At 34.4% G+C, this 15,615-nt stretch overlaps 1 non-coding gene across 1 annotated transcript; it reads right to left on the bottom strand.

The window, feature by feature from the left end:
- Window positions 1–12,943: 12,943 nt before the first annotated feature.
- Window positions 12,944–13,050, bottom strand: LOC141688532 (small nucleolar RNA R71). Its single transcript, XR_012561968.1, has one exon. It is a non-coding gene; the product is annotated as a small nucleolar RNA R71 (small nucleolar RNA).
- Window positions 13,051–15,615: the final 2,565 nt, after the last annotated feature.

Below are 15,615 nucleotides of genomic sequence, written 5' to 3'. Positions count from 1 at the left end.
TACCTATCTTTGTGCAAGATTTCAAGCAGATCCAAGAGAACCTCACTTAACAGCTGTGAAAAGAATTTTCAAGTACCTTAAGGGTACAGCTGATCTGGGATTGTGGTATCCTAGAGAATCAGATTTTAAGCTAATAGGTTACTCAGATGCAGATTTTGCAGGATGCAAAATTGACAGGAAAAGCACAAGTGGAAGCTGCCAATTTCTTGGAGGCAGATTGGTTTCTTGGTTTAGCAAGAAACTGAAGTCAATTTCCACATCAACTGTAGAAGCAGAATACATTGCAGCAAGAAGCTGTTGTGCACAGATTCTTTGGATGAAGAATCAGTTACTGGATTATGGGTTAGAATTTTCTAAAATCCCTATTTACTGTGATAATCAAAGTGCTATTGCTATGACAGGTAATCCAGTTCAGCACTCAATGACAAAGCACATCAGCATTAGGTACCACTTCATAAGGGAACATGTGGATGAAGGTACAGTGGAATTGCATTTTGTTCCCACAGATCAACAACTAGCAGATATCTTCACAAAACCACTGTGTGAAGCTACTTTTACAAGATTGGTAAATGAACTTGGAATGGTTTCAGGTTCTTTCTCTAAATCTGCTTAGTTTATGTTCTGATACATCAGACTTTATGATCAGTATTTATAGATATTAATATCTTTGTCTATTTTGTGCTTAAATTGAAAATTACTTAAGTGCTGATTGTTGTCTGATGTGAATTTCTAAACTCTGATAGTGATATGAATATTTCTGTGACTATTCAATCCAATGAGGATAACTGTGCTAAATGCTGACCCATTAATCTTTAATATACTAAATATCCCATATTTGAAGTAATTATTTATGTGGAAATCTTTTAACACAAGCAAATTCTGATATTGAGCTTAGTTAAGTTTACTTTGTGTATCTTATTACTAAGTCAAAAACTAGAATAGTGCTTCTTATCTATTAAGTTCTGATGTTAGTAAATCTGGTGAATGTACTAAGTGCTAATAAGCCTCACTTATCAAAAGAAAAAGAAAAGAAATAAAAATCAGGTACTCCTTTGAGATCTAGAGTAAAAATGTGGAAGGGAAGACCCAAGTGCATTGCTGGTATTAAGTAATATGCATTAGAAAAGCAAAATAAAACTTTTCACACTCTATGATTACTGGAGAAATACTCTGATAACAGCATAAATTCTGATAAGCAGTCGTGACTCACTTACACTGAGAAGCCACTGTCAAATAGAATTTCAAAAGATGCATAAAATGAGCACAAAACAGTTGAGGTGGACTCATGCATGAACTCATTCAATAGTAGGCTTCAGAATAATGACAGATTGTGAGCAAAGTTCTTAGTTATGCCTTATTTCTAAGATGTACTGAAGTGAATCAGACTTTACTCTTTGTCTGATATTTAGCTTAATGCACACACATATGCTCCATATGAATGATGAAAATTACTGTGGTGATAAATGTTGTTTTAGATGAACAGATAGTGTCAGATTGCATAAATTCTGAGGACAAGTTCTGATGGAAGTTTTGATGATTAAGTTCTGATGATTAAGTTCTGATGAAACCATATCAGTATTTATATGAAGAATTACAGGAATACGCATTCACTTTTCGAGTTAAGGAGCCATATTCTGATGACTTTTAAATCCTTATAATAATCAAGTTTTGATGTTGACGTGACAGTATTTATTTACTTGGTTTATTTTTGGTCATTACTTGAACAATAATATTTTTACAGAATATTGGTTAATGTATGATAAAACAGTCATAATCATTATGGGTTAGTGGTTAGCGTGTATGTCTTGAAGAGGAAATGAGAGAAGCTCTCCGTCAGCAAGAACGGACAGATCATCCGTCTTGCAGTGCTCTTCGTCAGCAGCAGAATGAGTTAGTCGTTAGGTCTTCTTAGCTTAGGACTAAGGTTGTTGATGTTAGGAATCGTAGAATAGGACTATCTTATAATTTTTGCATGTAATTGATAAATTTCATCGAATGTAATCATCTGATATATCAATGAAATTTTCTTTAAATTGCAAGATTTGTTCTTTGTTTCTCAAATTATGTGACTGTGCATATTTAATTGCAATTTATTAATCTTTACTTCATCGACTTTTAATTTTATGTTGTGATGAATGTTTTGATTAAATTCTGTTGATTTAAGAAAACGACTGAGGAACAGGTTCCAATATCATAACCTGTTATTGTAGAAGCTGAGAAGGTTACTTCTGAGAAATATACTGTAACTGGGAGTTCTAGGCCCCTCAAAAGGCTTAGAAAATTAAATTCTGATGATAAAGCTCCTACAGTGTCTCCACCTTTGAGGAAATTAAAGAAACAGAGAGCTCATAGGGACATAGTTGAGTCAGATTTAGAAGATGTAGTGGAAGCAGCTAAGGAAGGGGATCAGGAATCTCTTATCTCAACAGAACCAGTTGTTATTGAATTACTTCCTTCTGCACAACAGGAAACTGCTCAAGCTAAAATACCTACACCTCCTATGTCACCTATGGTTGATCCAGTACATACTGAAGAACCAGGTACAAGTGCTGAAATTGATATTCAGAAGCTGATTGTGCCTGAGGTTTTATACTTGGAAGCTCCACCAATTCAACTCACTTCACCAACAACATCACTTTTGAATGTTGATCAGAACCTGGCTGCAGATCAGAATTTAGAGGAAAATGTTGAAGCCTCTATAGCCTCACATACTGCTATTTTATCAGAGGATGCTGATACTGCAAGATCTACAAGTTCTGATGCTGCTAATGAAGAAACTACTGGTGAAGCTGCTGCTAATTTAGATGCTGATGCAGCTGGTCCATCAGGACATGCACCTCAACAAACTGTTCATAAAGCTGATTTAGTCAAGAAGTTTGTTACAGGGGAAACACCAGTACCTTGGAGTGAAACTCCTAGAGGAAAGGAGTGGACTAAAGAATGGAACTCAATTAGTTTTGTTCCTTCTGAAAAGATTCTTGTTGAGCATCTTGCAAAAGCTGATGAAATGCTGATAAATGATGATTTCAAGGCACAACTGAGAGTTACTGCATTGAGTACAAGGCACCTTCAAGGTCAACACTCAATAACTCATGACAAGGTGAATAAAATTCAAGAAAACTTGATCCAGCAAGATATGAATGTGAAACTTGAAAAAAGAACAGATTTTTCAAGCCAACCTTTGACAGAATTGCCTACATTGAGAAAACTCAGGAGAAGCAACAAGCTCAAAGTGAAGAAATTCTGAAGAATCAAGCTTCTCACCAAAATCAACTCAATGAGATCCAATCCTCAGTGGAATTGCTTGTCTCTCTTCTATTACCTGCTGATGCCAAAAAGGGGTAGAAAGTGATTAAGTCCAAATGCAAATCTATTCAGACACTGAAAGGAAAGGATGATGGAAATAATGACCAGGGAAACTCTGATAAGGGTAGAGGTCAAGGTCAAGGCAAAGGACTTTCGTCAAGTAAAGCTAGAATTACAAGTCAAGGAACAAGTTCTGATACTGGGAGAAGAATATGTTCTGATACTGGTAAAAGGATAAGTTCTGGTGAATATCTAGAACTTGATGAAGAAATTTCAAAGCAGTTATTTCTTAAAGGAAATCCAGGAATGGACTTTGAGAGTCTAAAGGAAGAAGAAGCTAGACTCAAAGCAGAAGGTGTCAAGACAAAATCTGAAGCTTCTGTTGTTGAAAAGAAATTTCCAAAGCCTAAGGGTATTGTGATAAAGAAAAGAACAATTTCTGAGGCAACCAAGGCCAAATCACAAATGGAAATTGATCTAAGGTCCAAGGGCAAAGAAAAAGTTGATGAACCTGTAAAGGTTTATATGCCAGTCATGGATGAAGAAATAATTGATGATGAAGCAGATGTTAATCTTACTCTGATACATAAGAAGATTTTTCAAGTAACCTCTGACATGGCTCATGTTGTTCAGAGTCAAGATATAGTAAGTTCTGATATGACAGAGAAGCAAGCAACCTCTGACATAGTTCAAGTTGGCTTGATATCAGAAGATAAGGAAAAGGAAACCTCTGACATTGCTCATGTTAAACCTTCAAAGATACTCCTACCAGGATTCACCAAATCTAAACAGACTCAACCATTGAAGACTGCAACAAGTAGTTTTGAAGCAAGAGATAAATCTGGGTTGGGTAGTTCTGATGAAAGAAGAGTACATAACACTACCAATGATCCAACTTCTTTAAGTGAACCAGGTGTTGGAGCAACTCCTGAAAGATTGAATCGACTTGAATATGTAGAAATGGTTTACCATACCTTCTTGAAAGAACATATTGTTGGATTTTATCTATCACGGAAGCATGGTAAAACAATTTTACACATATAAAATCGAAATAAAAGCATATAAATTGTGATTAAAACATATGGGATCGATTTCTAACCTTTAAAAGCGATCCAAGAACAACTAACGGAGATCCTTAGCAGCTGATCCTCAAGTGTGAAGCACTCCACCGGCATCCACCAAGAAAATAATGTAATGAAGGAGGAGGAGGTGGAGAGAATTAGGGTTTTGTAAATCTTTGGGTTGAGGGAAAAATAGGGTTTATAATAGTATATTTATGGGCAAAATTTTCAGCTAAAAATTTTCCCATAAAATATTATTATTATTAACCCTTTATTATTCTCATTAATAATTAAAACACCTTTTAATTATTAATCCTTTTTCTAAACACTTTAGAAATAATTCTCTCTCTTGACTTAATTTCCAAAAATTAAATTCTTTATTAATAATATTAAGAACCTTTTCTTAATTAATTTATAATCAATTAAATCTCATTTAATCAATTATTAAATTTGCCAATTAATTATTTATTTCATAAATAAATAATTATCAGCCATTATTAATTAATTCCTCCACCATTAAATCATTCTCTTTTATGGTGTGACCCTGTAGGTTCAATATTAAGCCGGTAGTAGAAATAAATAATAATAAAACTATTTTATCATTATTTATATAAAATCTCTAATTCATTAAATATGATTAATTAATTAATCATATTTATTCTACATCGTGAGGGATACTTCTCAGCATATCGCGACTATCCGGATAATACGAATTCACTGCTTAGAATACCATGAACCTATTCAGTGAATAGTTACCGTACAATTAATTCCTTCTACCCTGCAGTGTCACGATTAAATACAAGGCATGGAACTTGTGTCAAGCCTATCTTATTTAATCACTTGCTTTCCCATTCACTATGCTTAGTTCTATTTAATGTAAATTAGAAACTCCTTTCTAATTTCATTCACTCTGGCCAGAGATTCCAGAACTAGCATAAGTGGATCACCATTGAACATTCTCTTCCTTCACTGGAAGGGGTAGATCCTTTATTGATCATACACTATCTTCGTATACAAATTCCTATACCCAGTAGAGCCCTTATAATTGTCCCTGGAGACTAAGAACTAAACCAAAGCATAGTTCACTGTACACAAGATTACTATGATGACCTCAAGTCTAAGGATATTTGTACAACCATCACTATGTGAACAACTGCTGACACGTGAGTGAACTCCATTAGTTGTTCAGCTGTGCGAGTCATGTTCAGTGAACTTATTCTATAATAAGCACCTACATACTAGCTATAGTGTCACCACACAAATGTCTATGAGAACAGACATCCTTCATAATAAAGCAAGCATAGTATGTACCGATCTTTGCAGATTATTAATTACCAGTTAGTAATCCTACGACCAGGAACTATTTAAGTTTAGATTTATCATCTTTTAGGTCTCATTTTTATGATCTCATCACAATCCATAAAAAACTTTACTCTAAACTGTGGTATATCGTATTCAAACACTTAAAATAGATAAAGCCTGTAATAAAAACAAAATAAGTCTTTTATTAATATCAATAAAATCAAAACAGATTACATAAAAGTTATTCCTAAATCCTCATACATGATTGGACTTAGGACATATCTCTTTCACATATCTTGTTATATTTTATGACAGATGGAAGGGTATACGAGATTAAGAAAAATGCTATACCACTGAAGTATTTTGAGGAACTGGAACATGTTCCATTCCTACTTCAAGTGAAAGATAGATTAACAGTTAGTGCTGCAGGATATTTAAAGTCTCAAATTCAAAGACAGAAGAAGCTTTATTCTGTAAAGTCTGACAGCACATACTGTCCCAAGTACAGAGATCACAAAGGTGATATTGTCGATATGAAGCCTAACTCTGCTAGGATTATAACTACTTTTATGGGTTATAAGGCTGTGGAATTCAATCTAGATTCTGACAAGGCATATCTGATTAGACTAGATCAGGAGATAAGAAAAGCTAAGATAAATGATCTCAGAGCAGCTATTTTTCAAACTGGAGAAGATACAACTGAATTGATAAATGTTAAAAGGAGGATGGTCAATGAACTTGAATATGCAGAGAGATGTTTGTTGAAAAACTATCTCAGGACAACTCCTGATATCAAAGAGATCAGAAGAAATTGAAAGTTGAAGCCAAGTCAAAGATCTACAACTACTTAAATTCTGAAGTTTATACAGACTGAAGCTGTCATCAAAAGTCAAAGATGGTAAAGCTGAAAGGACTGTAAGTTGTAGTTATCTAGTCAAATTCTCATGCATTTGTACTTAATGTTTTTGACATCATCAAATATCTGTTGAACTTGTATATTATGCTAATTTATAAGTTGGGGGAGATTGTTAGATATATTTGATAATGTCATGTGTAATATGATTTGTGTTTAGTTTTTCATATCTTACCTAACAGAACAAATCAGTACTTAATTGGAAATCAGCACATATACTGAAGACAAAACTTAAGATATCAGAACTTAAGTTATCAGAACTTAAGGTTCAGAAGATATTTATCAGGAAATTATATCAGGACTTAAGATGACTTTCAGATAAGGCAGGCGGCTGATTGAAAGAAAAGAAGATCGAGACTAAGACGGAAAGAATTTTGCATGAAGAAGGAATTCTATGAAGAATAGAATACTTGGAAGAAAAGATAACTAGTTGATATATTTTAGGAAGCAAAATTATATTCCATATCAATTAGAAGATTATCTTGTAACTGTGTAGTATATAAACACAGACATAGAGTTTACACTATAAGTGTTACGATTATCGAAGTTATTATTCTTTATAACTCTAGCAGCTCTCGTGATAATTTGTTCATCACTGAGAGAGGACAGTTCCATATTGTAACAGAGTTTATTGTGTTGAATAAAATTTGTTTTCTATTACTTAAGTTCTTATATTCGATTTGATTGTGCTAAATAATGTATTCAACCCCCTTCTACAGTGTGTGTGACCTAACACTTCCACATGTGTTCCATCATATGCGTCATCAAAATTATTAATCAGGTTGCTAGCGACGGGAAAAGGTAATTGATTGTCGTTCATATCGGAATTCTGCCTAAGTGAAACATCTGCAATTAAATTGGAAAATCAAAATATTGATAATGACGGCCCTTCCCGGAAATAAGATGAATCTAACAAAATTCAACTACTCATACTCTATGAAGCAGGATCAATATTCTCCTTAGTTTTTTCTTTGTTACATAGAATTGTAGATATGCTAGGGCCTCTATAACGTCTCTTCGATTCTATTGAAAAGACTTCAACATCTTATATAAATATATTTTAAAATATAATTTGTCGTCATAATTCCTTATCTCATATATCGTGTTTAAAAATGTAAGAACCCCATTCCCTGGTATGTCAGATTCAGTATGAGCCTTTGAAGTTTGTTTCTTGGAATATATGATCTGATACTTGAAGGCAGAGTGGTACCTAAAAAAATCAATTCATTATTCAAATATGTAGAGCATAATAATGGACTGCTACTGATCACGAAATAAGATCTGAAAACTTACGACTAGATAAACAGGATATGTTTGGGCTGTTATTGGAAAGCGGTGTGTGATTGATTATCGCTTGACTTAAGCCTAAGCAAAACAAAATAAATTAAAAAATCTAATTAATTAGAAAACCAAACCCATAAATCATGCAAACATGGTTAAATAATGTATCTTAAATCGGGGGCAAAAAGTATGAATAAAGTTTGAAATTAACAAACAGGTGCTGGCATTGTGAGATCTCGATGACATAATTGGTGTAATATTGCTTGACACGGGATATGCTGAGATATTTTTCGTAGGAGTTGATCCTACAAATATCAATTCTTAAACAAATATCAATTCGTAAACAATAACAACAACTTAAGTATAATATATATTTATATATAATTTATCTGGATTGAGAAATGATTAATGAACACTCACGATTAGTTATACAGGATAGTATCGGGCTGTTATTACAATTCAGACTATAATTCAGTTGAGCTTTACCAGATCCTAATTAAAAAAAAAGTAGAAACAAACATTATAAATTAATGTAATATAATAAATGTTAACTACATGTTGTCTACATAACTTACGGCTATTGGCAAGGTGAGATCTCGATGACATTATAGTAAAGGTTCTGCTAGATGCAGAATTTGTTCTTATATCACTTTACTGAGAACCTGATAATTGTAGAATGATATAAGATCGAAGATTAGTTGCATCAAAAACTTACATAATATATATGTTAACACAATATCGTCAAGAAGCATACCCAGGATATTTGAAGCAAAATTCTCTTTATCTGTAATTGCTGATTGAACTACATAATAATAAATGGAAATGGAAAATCCAACAAAAAAAGATGATATGCTAGGTAATATGTTAAGATATGCTGCAAATACAAAATACCTGGATTTTCCAGACCAGTACGATTCATGTTGAGCAATCTATTACATAGAAACCTGTCCAAAGCTGATTCACGACCTCGACAAACTGGGCTCACAAATTTAATTTATACATTATTAAAAACACAATCATCCTAAGCTACATAACAGATCTTTCAATTGTTGAAAAAAATATACATACTATAGTCCCCAGATATGACAGATGGTTCGATAGCCGTCACAAGATGAGAGATATTTTGTCAGCGATCTGATCTGTTCTCATCCAGAGGTTGGAGAATCGGATCGCATATCTGTCCAAGACTTCGTCGCTTAACAGCTAAAACGAATACTGAATGTGAAAATGAATTATACAAACTATCGATAACAACATTTAAAGAAAAAAAGAGATAATATGATTATGCAGACTCGTACCAGGACCGTTGTCATTAAAGGTAGTAGAACGTTTACTCCCGTTCATAACTTATTTGGTATGTGATTAGTCCTATCAATACAAACGTTTAAGAAAACAGAGAAGAAAACCCTTGATTATGCAGATTCATACCAGGTCCGAGGTCATGAAAGATAGTAGATCGTTTGCTCCCGTTCAAAACTTTAACCTATGCGTCTGTCATTACGCGATGAGCCTAGCTTCTATCATTACTGCAAAATAAACAAAATAGGTTTGGTGAAACATTATCGGACAAAACCTTGAACAAAAGATAACAAAAAAACGTATAACACAGATCGATAACAAATGATGAGGTATACAATTATTCATATTCATGTATATTGGCTGTAAAAAATGAAGAAGAAGAAGATAATGATTATCAAGGAAAGTAGTAATGAATTTTGAATTTGAATAACTAAAGACATGATTTGTGAATCTATAATTAATTGGGTATAAAAACAAATCAATTTTAATAATAGTTTTAGTATTTTAAAATTCAAAAATGATTTTTTAATAATTATAAATAACATTTAAGATATAGATAGTTTATGGATCTTTTCATTTTTGTATAGGATTTAGTTGATTTAGGAATATGGGTCGACCCATGAGTCAAATCTTGAAAATATGGGTCAAAATAATTACAAAAGTGTCATTCTTAGTTCAAATTTTGAGGAGCCTTCACTAGTGCTCATTAAGATATAGTAGATATTATATATAGTAGATATTATATATAGTACAACAACAGGGGTTTGATGAGTAATTAAATTAATATGACGATTATGCCCCTACATTAATACATATATAATATTTATTTTATCGCATCATTCAATTATTAAAAACTATTGATAATTATTAATTGTTATTTACTTAATGTGTGCATACATGCATACATACATGCATACATACATAAATATATACATACAATAAATCATTCATTTATTCTAAATTACTGTATAATTAATGTGTGCATACATATATTAATATGTACATACATACATACATATATACAATAAATACACACACACGTACATATATATATATATATATATATATATATATATATATTAATACATTCATGCATGCATGCATACACACACATACACACAGATAGGTTCAACAAATACACACATACATTCCACATCATCATTCATTTATTAAAAATTATTAATTATTGTATAATTAATATATGCATACATATCTGGCAAAAAAAATTTATGCATACATACATTAATACATTAATACATATATGCACAAATACATTAATACAAACATACATATACATACATACATACATACATACATGCAAAGATATATACATACATACATATATACATATAATAAATCGTTCCTTTATTATAAATTACTGTACAATTAATATATGCATACATATATTAATACGTACAAACATGCATACATATATATAATAAATATATTGCACACACACATACACACACACATATATATATATAAATTAATAAATACATGCATGCATACATACATATATACACACATAGGTTCAACACATACACATATACATTTCATATCATCATTCATTTATTAAAAATTATTAATTGTTGTATAATTAATATGTGTATATATACATTAATAGATACATGTATATATACATACAATAAATCATTCATTTATTAAAAATTATTAATTATTATACAATTAATATGTACATATGTTAAATGGCATTTATGTCCACTAGAACGTCCTATAAAGGCTTGAATTGATGTTTTGTACTCGAGTTGTTTGTGTTTTTGATGTGTTTTTATAGTGTGTTGCATTTCAGGCATAAATAAGGGATCAAGGAGATTTAGCATTGCTTTGGTGCTAAATTGGTGGTAGGAAGGTGCTAGGGATGTTTGCTCGTAGATCACCATCAAGAACCGGCAAAAAAAATAAAAAACAGAAGTTTTTCCAGAAGGCTGTGAAGCGCGCGCCCGCGCCGGGTTGTCAGAGTTGCAGCGCGCCCGAGCTGGTGAAGCGCGCGGCCGCGCCAGGTCGGGATTTCAGAATCCTGTTGCAAGTAGAAGATGGATTTTCTGGGCTTTCGGCTTGATTGGGCTGCTATATAATGACAACTTAAGGTCATTTTTAATAAGAAGTACGTACCAGAGCTTAAGGAGAAGACAACGAGAAGACCTAGGAGCCCAAATTCAACCAAGATGAAGAGGATCTAGTTTATTCTTGTGATTCTTTATTTAAGGTGTAATCTTGGATGCTAGTTTTCTTGTTTATTGAACATATTACTCTTGATAACGTACTTTGGTTCATTATTCAGTTTATAAAGACTTAGTTATTTATATCATGCTTTCATCGAAACCCACGGTGGTGATGAGTTCGATTATGGGCTAATCGTTATCGTGGGATTCTAACGAATTTATTTATGGATTTCTTTAGTTAATTTATTTTGATACCTTAGTGTGTGGGGATTGTATGATATCCTAGTATTGGTTGTGCTTATTCATCTTATGAGCGTCGCGAACTTATAAGATAGTGTGTTAATCTCTATAGAAGCGAAAGTGAATATAGAGGTTTAGAACTTGCCATGCTAGCATAGGTTCATGTATTTGATATGCATGATTCGTAGGTAATTTTAACCATCTTATTTGCCCTATGTAATCACGATAGATAACTTGCACATTAAACTGTTATGTTGTCAAATTCTATAGACATGTAGGGTCTCAATATAATTGGTGTCTATTTAGCTTCTATCTCTTTTATGGATGTCTGGTAGTAGGGTATTCGTACAACGAAAGTTGGCGTTTACTAGTTTCGTGTTATCTGATTAGTGTCATCACCATTTCATGTTAAGGTTAAGAATAAAAAGGCTATTGAATGAAGTATTTAATGAAGTTAGAATCCCATGTTTGTGTTACATAAGTAAATCAACCTTAATTCTCTTAGTTAATATTAGTTAGTATAATCTCTTAGTTAATCGTAGTTATAAACAATCTCAACTTGTTATCATTGAATAATAACCATACCATTGTTGTATAAGTACATTGATTGAAATTAATCTAAACCAGTATCTGTGGGAACGAACTAGAATTAATTATATATTACTTGTGATCACATATACTTGCGTGTATTATTAGCACGTGTTTTCGGCCTAACAAGTTTTTGGTGCCGCTGCCAGGGACTCGTGGTTAATTTTTAGTTTATGTGCTTGACATCAGTGGTCGTTAAAGTTCAGTGACTCGGATATTTTACTTACTTGTTTTCGTGTTGCTTCGTCAGGTACTTTAGGGAGCGTGTATGCTAACACGTTCTCGATCTCGCAAGAGAACACTGGATAAAGCAAATGAGGAAGTTGTAGTAGAGGAAGAAGTTCGTGTTAAGGAGATAGTTGAAAAAGAAGCTCTTATTGTAATGGGTGAACTAAAAGCGAATATAAAGGCTTTGATGGACTATTCTCAGCCGAAGATCAATGATATTCATTCTAGCATTGTCAGAACAGCCATCGCGGCTAACACTTTTGAAATTAAGGCTAGCATAATTCAGATGGTGCAGAACTCGGTTCAGTTTGGGGGTTCTCCAATGGAAGATCCCAATATACATATTAGAGATTTCATCGAGATCTGCGACACTATCAAATTCAACAATGTGTCTGAAGATGCTATAAAGCTAAGGCTTTTCCCATTCTCTCTGAGGGATAAAGCTAAGTCTTGGTTGCATTCTCTACCACCAGGCTCTGTCACTAAATGGGAAGATCTTGCTCAAGTTTCTTACTAAGTTCTTTCCTATGGCAAAGACTGCTGCAATCAGGAATGCTCTTACTCAGTTTGCGCAGCAATCAGGAGAGTCTTTGTGTGAAGCTTATGATCGTTATAAGGAGATGCTCAAAAAGTGTCCTCATCATGGGATGCCTGATTGGATGATCAATAACTGCTTTTATAATGGCTTGGGAGCATAGTCTAGACCCATGCTCGATGCAGCATCAGGTGGAGCCTTATGGGCTAAGAGCTACGATGAAGTTTATGAGTTAATTGAACTGATGGCTGCTAATGAATACCAGAACCCTTCTCAGAGACTAAATCAAGGCAAAGTAGCAGGAATTCTTGAGGTGGATGCAACTACTTCTATAGTTGCTTAGCTTAAGGCTTTAACGATGAAGGTGGATTCTCTAGCTAATTATGGGGTCAATCTGATTACTAGTGTCTGTGAGCTTTGTGCTGGTGCGCATGAGACAGAGCAGTGTGCTATATCTAGTGAATCAGCTCAGTTCGTGAGCAACTTTCAGAGGTCGCAGCGCCCAGTTCCAGCCACTTATCATCCCAATAACCGCAATCATCCTAACTTCAGCTGGAGCAACACTCAGAATGCGGTTCAACAGCCTTATCAGCAGTATGCAGCCAAGCTGTACAACCCTCCTGGTTTTCAACAACTGCAATATGCTCCAAGATAACAACTCCAACTTCAGCAGTTACCACATGGAGGTACAAATCAAACTAATGAAAAATCTGTACTGGAGGAGTTGAGGCTCATGTGCAAGAGCCAAGCGGTTTTTATTAAGACCTTGGAAAATCAGATTGGGCAGAATGTCAATGCCTTGCTGAATCGACAACCCGGGACTCTCCCTAGTGACATAGAAGTTCCAGTCAAGAAGGAAGCTAAAGAGCAGGTTAAGGCAATTATATTGAGGTCTGGGAAGGTTGTAAATCCCGAAAAATTTCAAGTTTTGGAAGATGAAGCTGAGGCTGAAGAAGATGTGCAGAAGAAAGTAGAAGTGGAACCAAGGAAGAAACTTGTGGAACACACTCCTCCTGAGGGTAATACAGGGGAGAAATAGATCTATCCTCCACCTCCTTTTCCTAAGAGGCTGCAGAAGTAAAAGTTGGATAAGTAGTTTGCGAAGTTTCTGGAGGTGTTCAAGAAACATCATATCAACATAAAGCTCTTGAAAAGATTCCTAGCTATGCGAAGTTTATGAAAGGTATTCTCTCTCGGAAAGTGAAGCTCGATGACTTAGAGACCGTTGCTCTAACGGAGGAATGCAGTGTTGTGCTGTAACAGAAGTTGCCTCCGAAGATTAAAGATCCTGAAAGCTTCACTATTCCTTGCACTAAGTGTTTATGTGATTTGGGAGCTAGTATCAATCTGATGCCTTTTTCTATCTTCAAGAAGTTGGATTTACCTGATCCAAAGCCTACTTATATGTCCTTGCAGTTGGCCGATCGTTCTATTACATATCCACGAGGCATTGTGGAGGATGTCTTGGTCAAGGTGGACAAACTCATATTTCCTGCTGATTTTGTAATTCTTGATTTCGAGGAGGATAAAAATATTCCCATAATCTTGGGAAGACCATTCTTGGCTACTGGCCGAACCTTGATTGATGTATAGAAGGGTGAGCTTACTATGCGAGTGATGGGTCTGGATGTGACTTTTAATGTATTCAATGCCATGAAATTCCCTACTGATAATAAGGAGTGCTTAAAAGTGGAATTGGTCGATTATGTGGTTACTTCAGAACTTAATCAAATACTAAGGTCTGATGCCTTAGAGAAGGCCTTGTTGGGGAATTCGGATAGTGAAGATGATGAAGGTGATGAGCAGTTGCAGTATTTGAATGCTTCTCCTTGGAAGCGAATGCTGGATATGCCTTTTGAATCTTTTGGAGTGGAATAATTAAAAAATTCTCCAAAGCGCCTCAAGCCATCTATTGAGGAAGCTCCTACACTCGAGCTTAAACCATTGCCTGAACACTTGAGGTATGCATTTTTAGGTGATGCATCTACTTTGCATGTTATTATTGCATATGACCTTTTAGGTAGTGATGAGGAAAAGCTCTTGAGAATTCTGAGAGAATTCAAATCGGCAATTGGATGGACTATAGCAGATATCAAGGGAATCAGCCCGTCTTATTGCATGCATAAAATTCTGCTAGAGGAAGGAAGCAAGCCAACTGTTGAGCAACAGAGAAGGCTTAATCCGATAATGAAAGAGGTTGTGAAGAAGGAAATTCTCAAGTGGCTAAATGCAGGGATCATCTATCCTATTTTTGAAAGTTCTTGGGTGAGTCCAGTTCAGTGTGTGCCAAAGAAAAGAGGTATCACTGTTGTTGCTAATGAGAAGAATGAGCTCAAACCTACTCGAACAGTCACGGGGTGGAGAGTTTGCATGGATTACAGGAAGCTGAATAAGGCCACAAGAAAAGATCACTTCCCTCTTCCGTTCATTGATCAGATGCTTGACAGGTTGGCTGGGCATGAGTACTATTATCTTTTGGATGGCTATTCAGGTTATAATCAGATTTGTATCACTCCAGAATCAGGAAAAGACTACCTTCACATGTCCGTTTGGTACTTTTTCCTTCAGAAGAGTTTCTTTTGGGTTGTGTGGTGCACCAGCCACATTTCAGAGATGTATGATGTCCATTTTCTTTGACATGATTGGTCATAATATGGAGGTGTTTATGGATGATTTCTC

This window comes from Apium graveolens, chromosome 9 (genome assembly GCF_009905375.1).
Source record: "Apium graveolens cultivar Ventura chromosome 9, ASM990537v1, whole genome shotgun sequence".
Classification (NCBI taxonomy): domain Eukaryota; kingdom Viridiplantae; phylum Streptophyta; class Magnoliopsida; order Apiales; family Apiaceae; genus Apium; species Apium graveolens.
The sequence above is the reverse complement of the archived record's forward strand: the minus strand, read 5'-3'. Positions and strand labels throughout refer to the sequence as shown.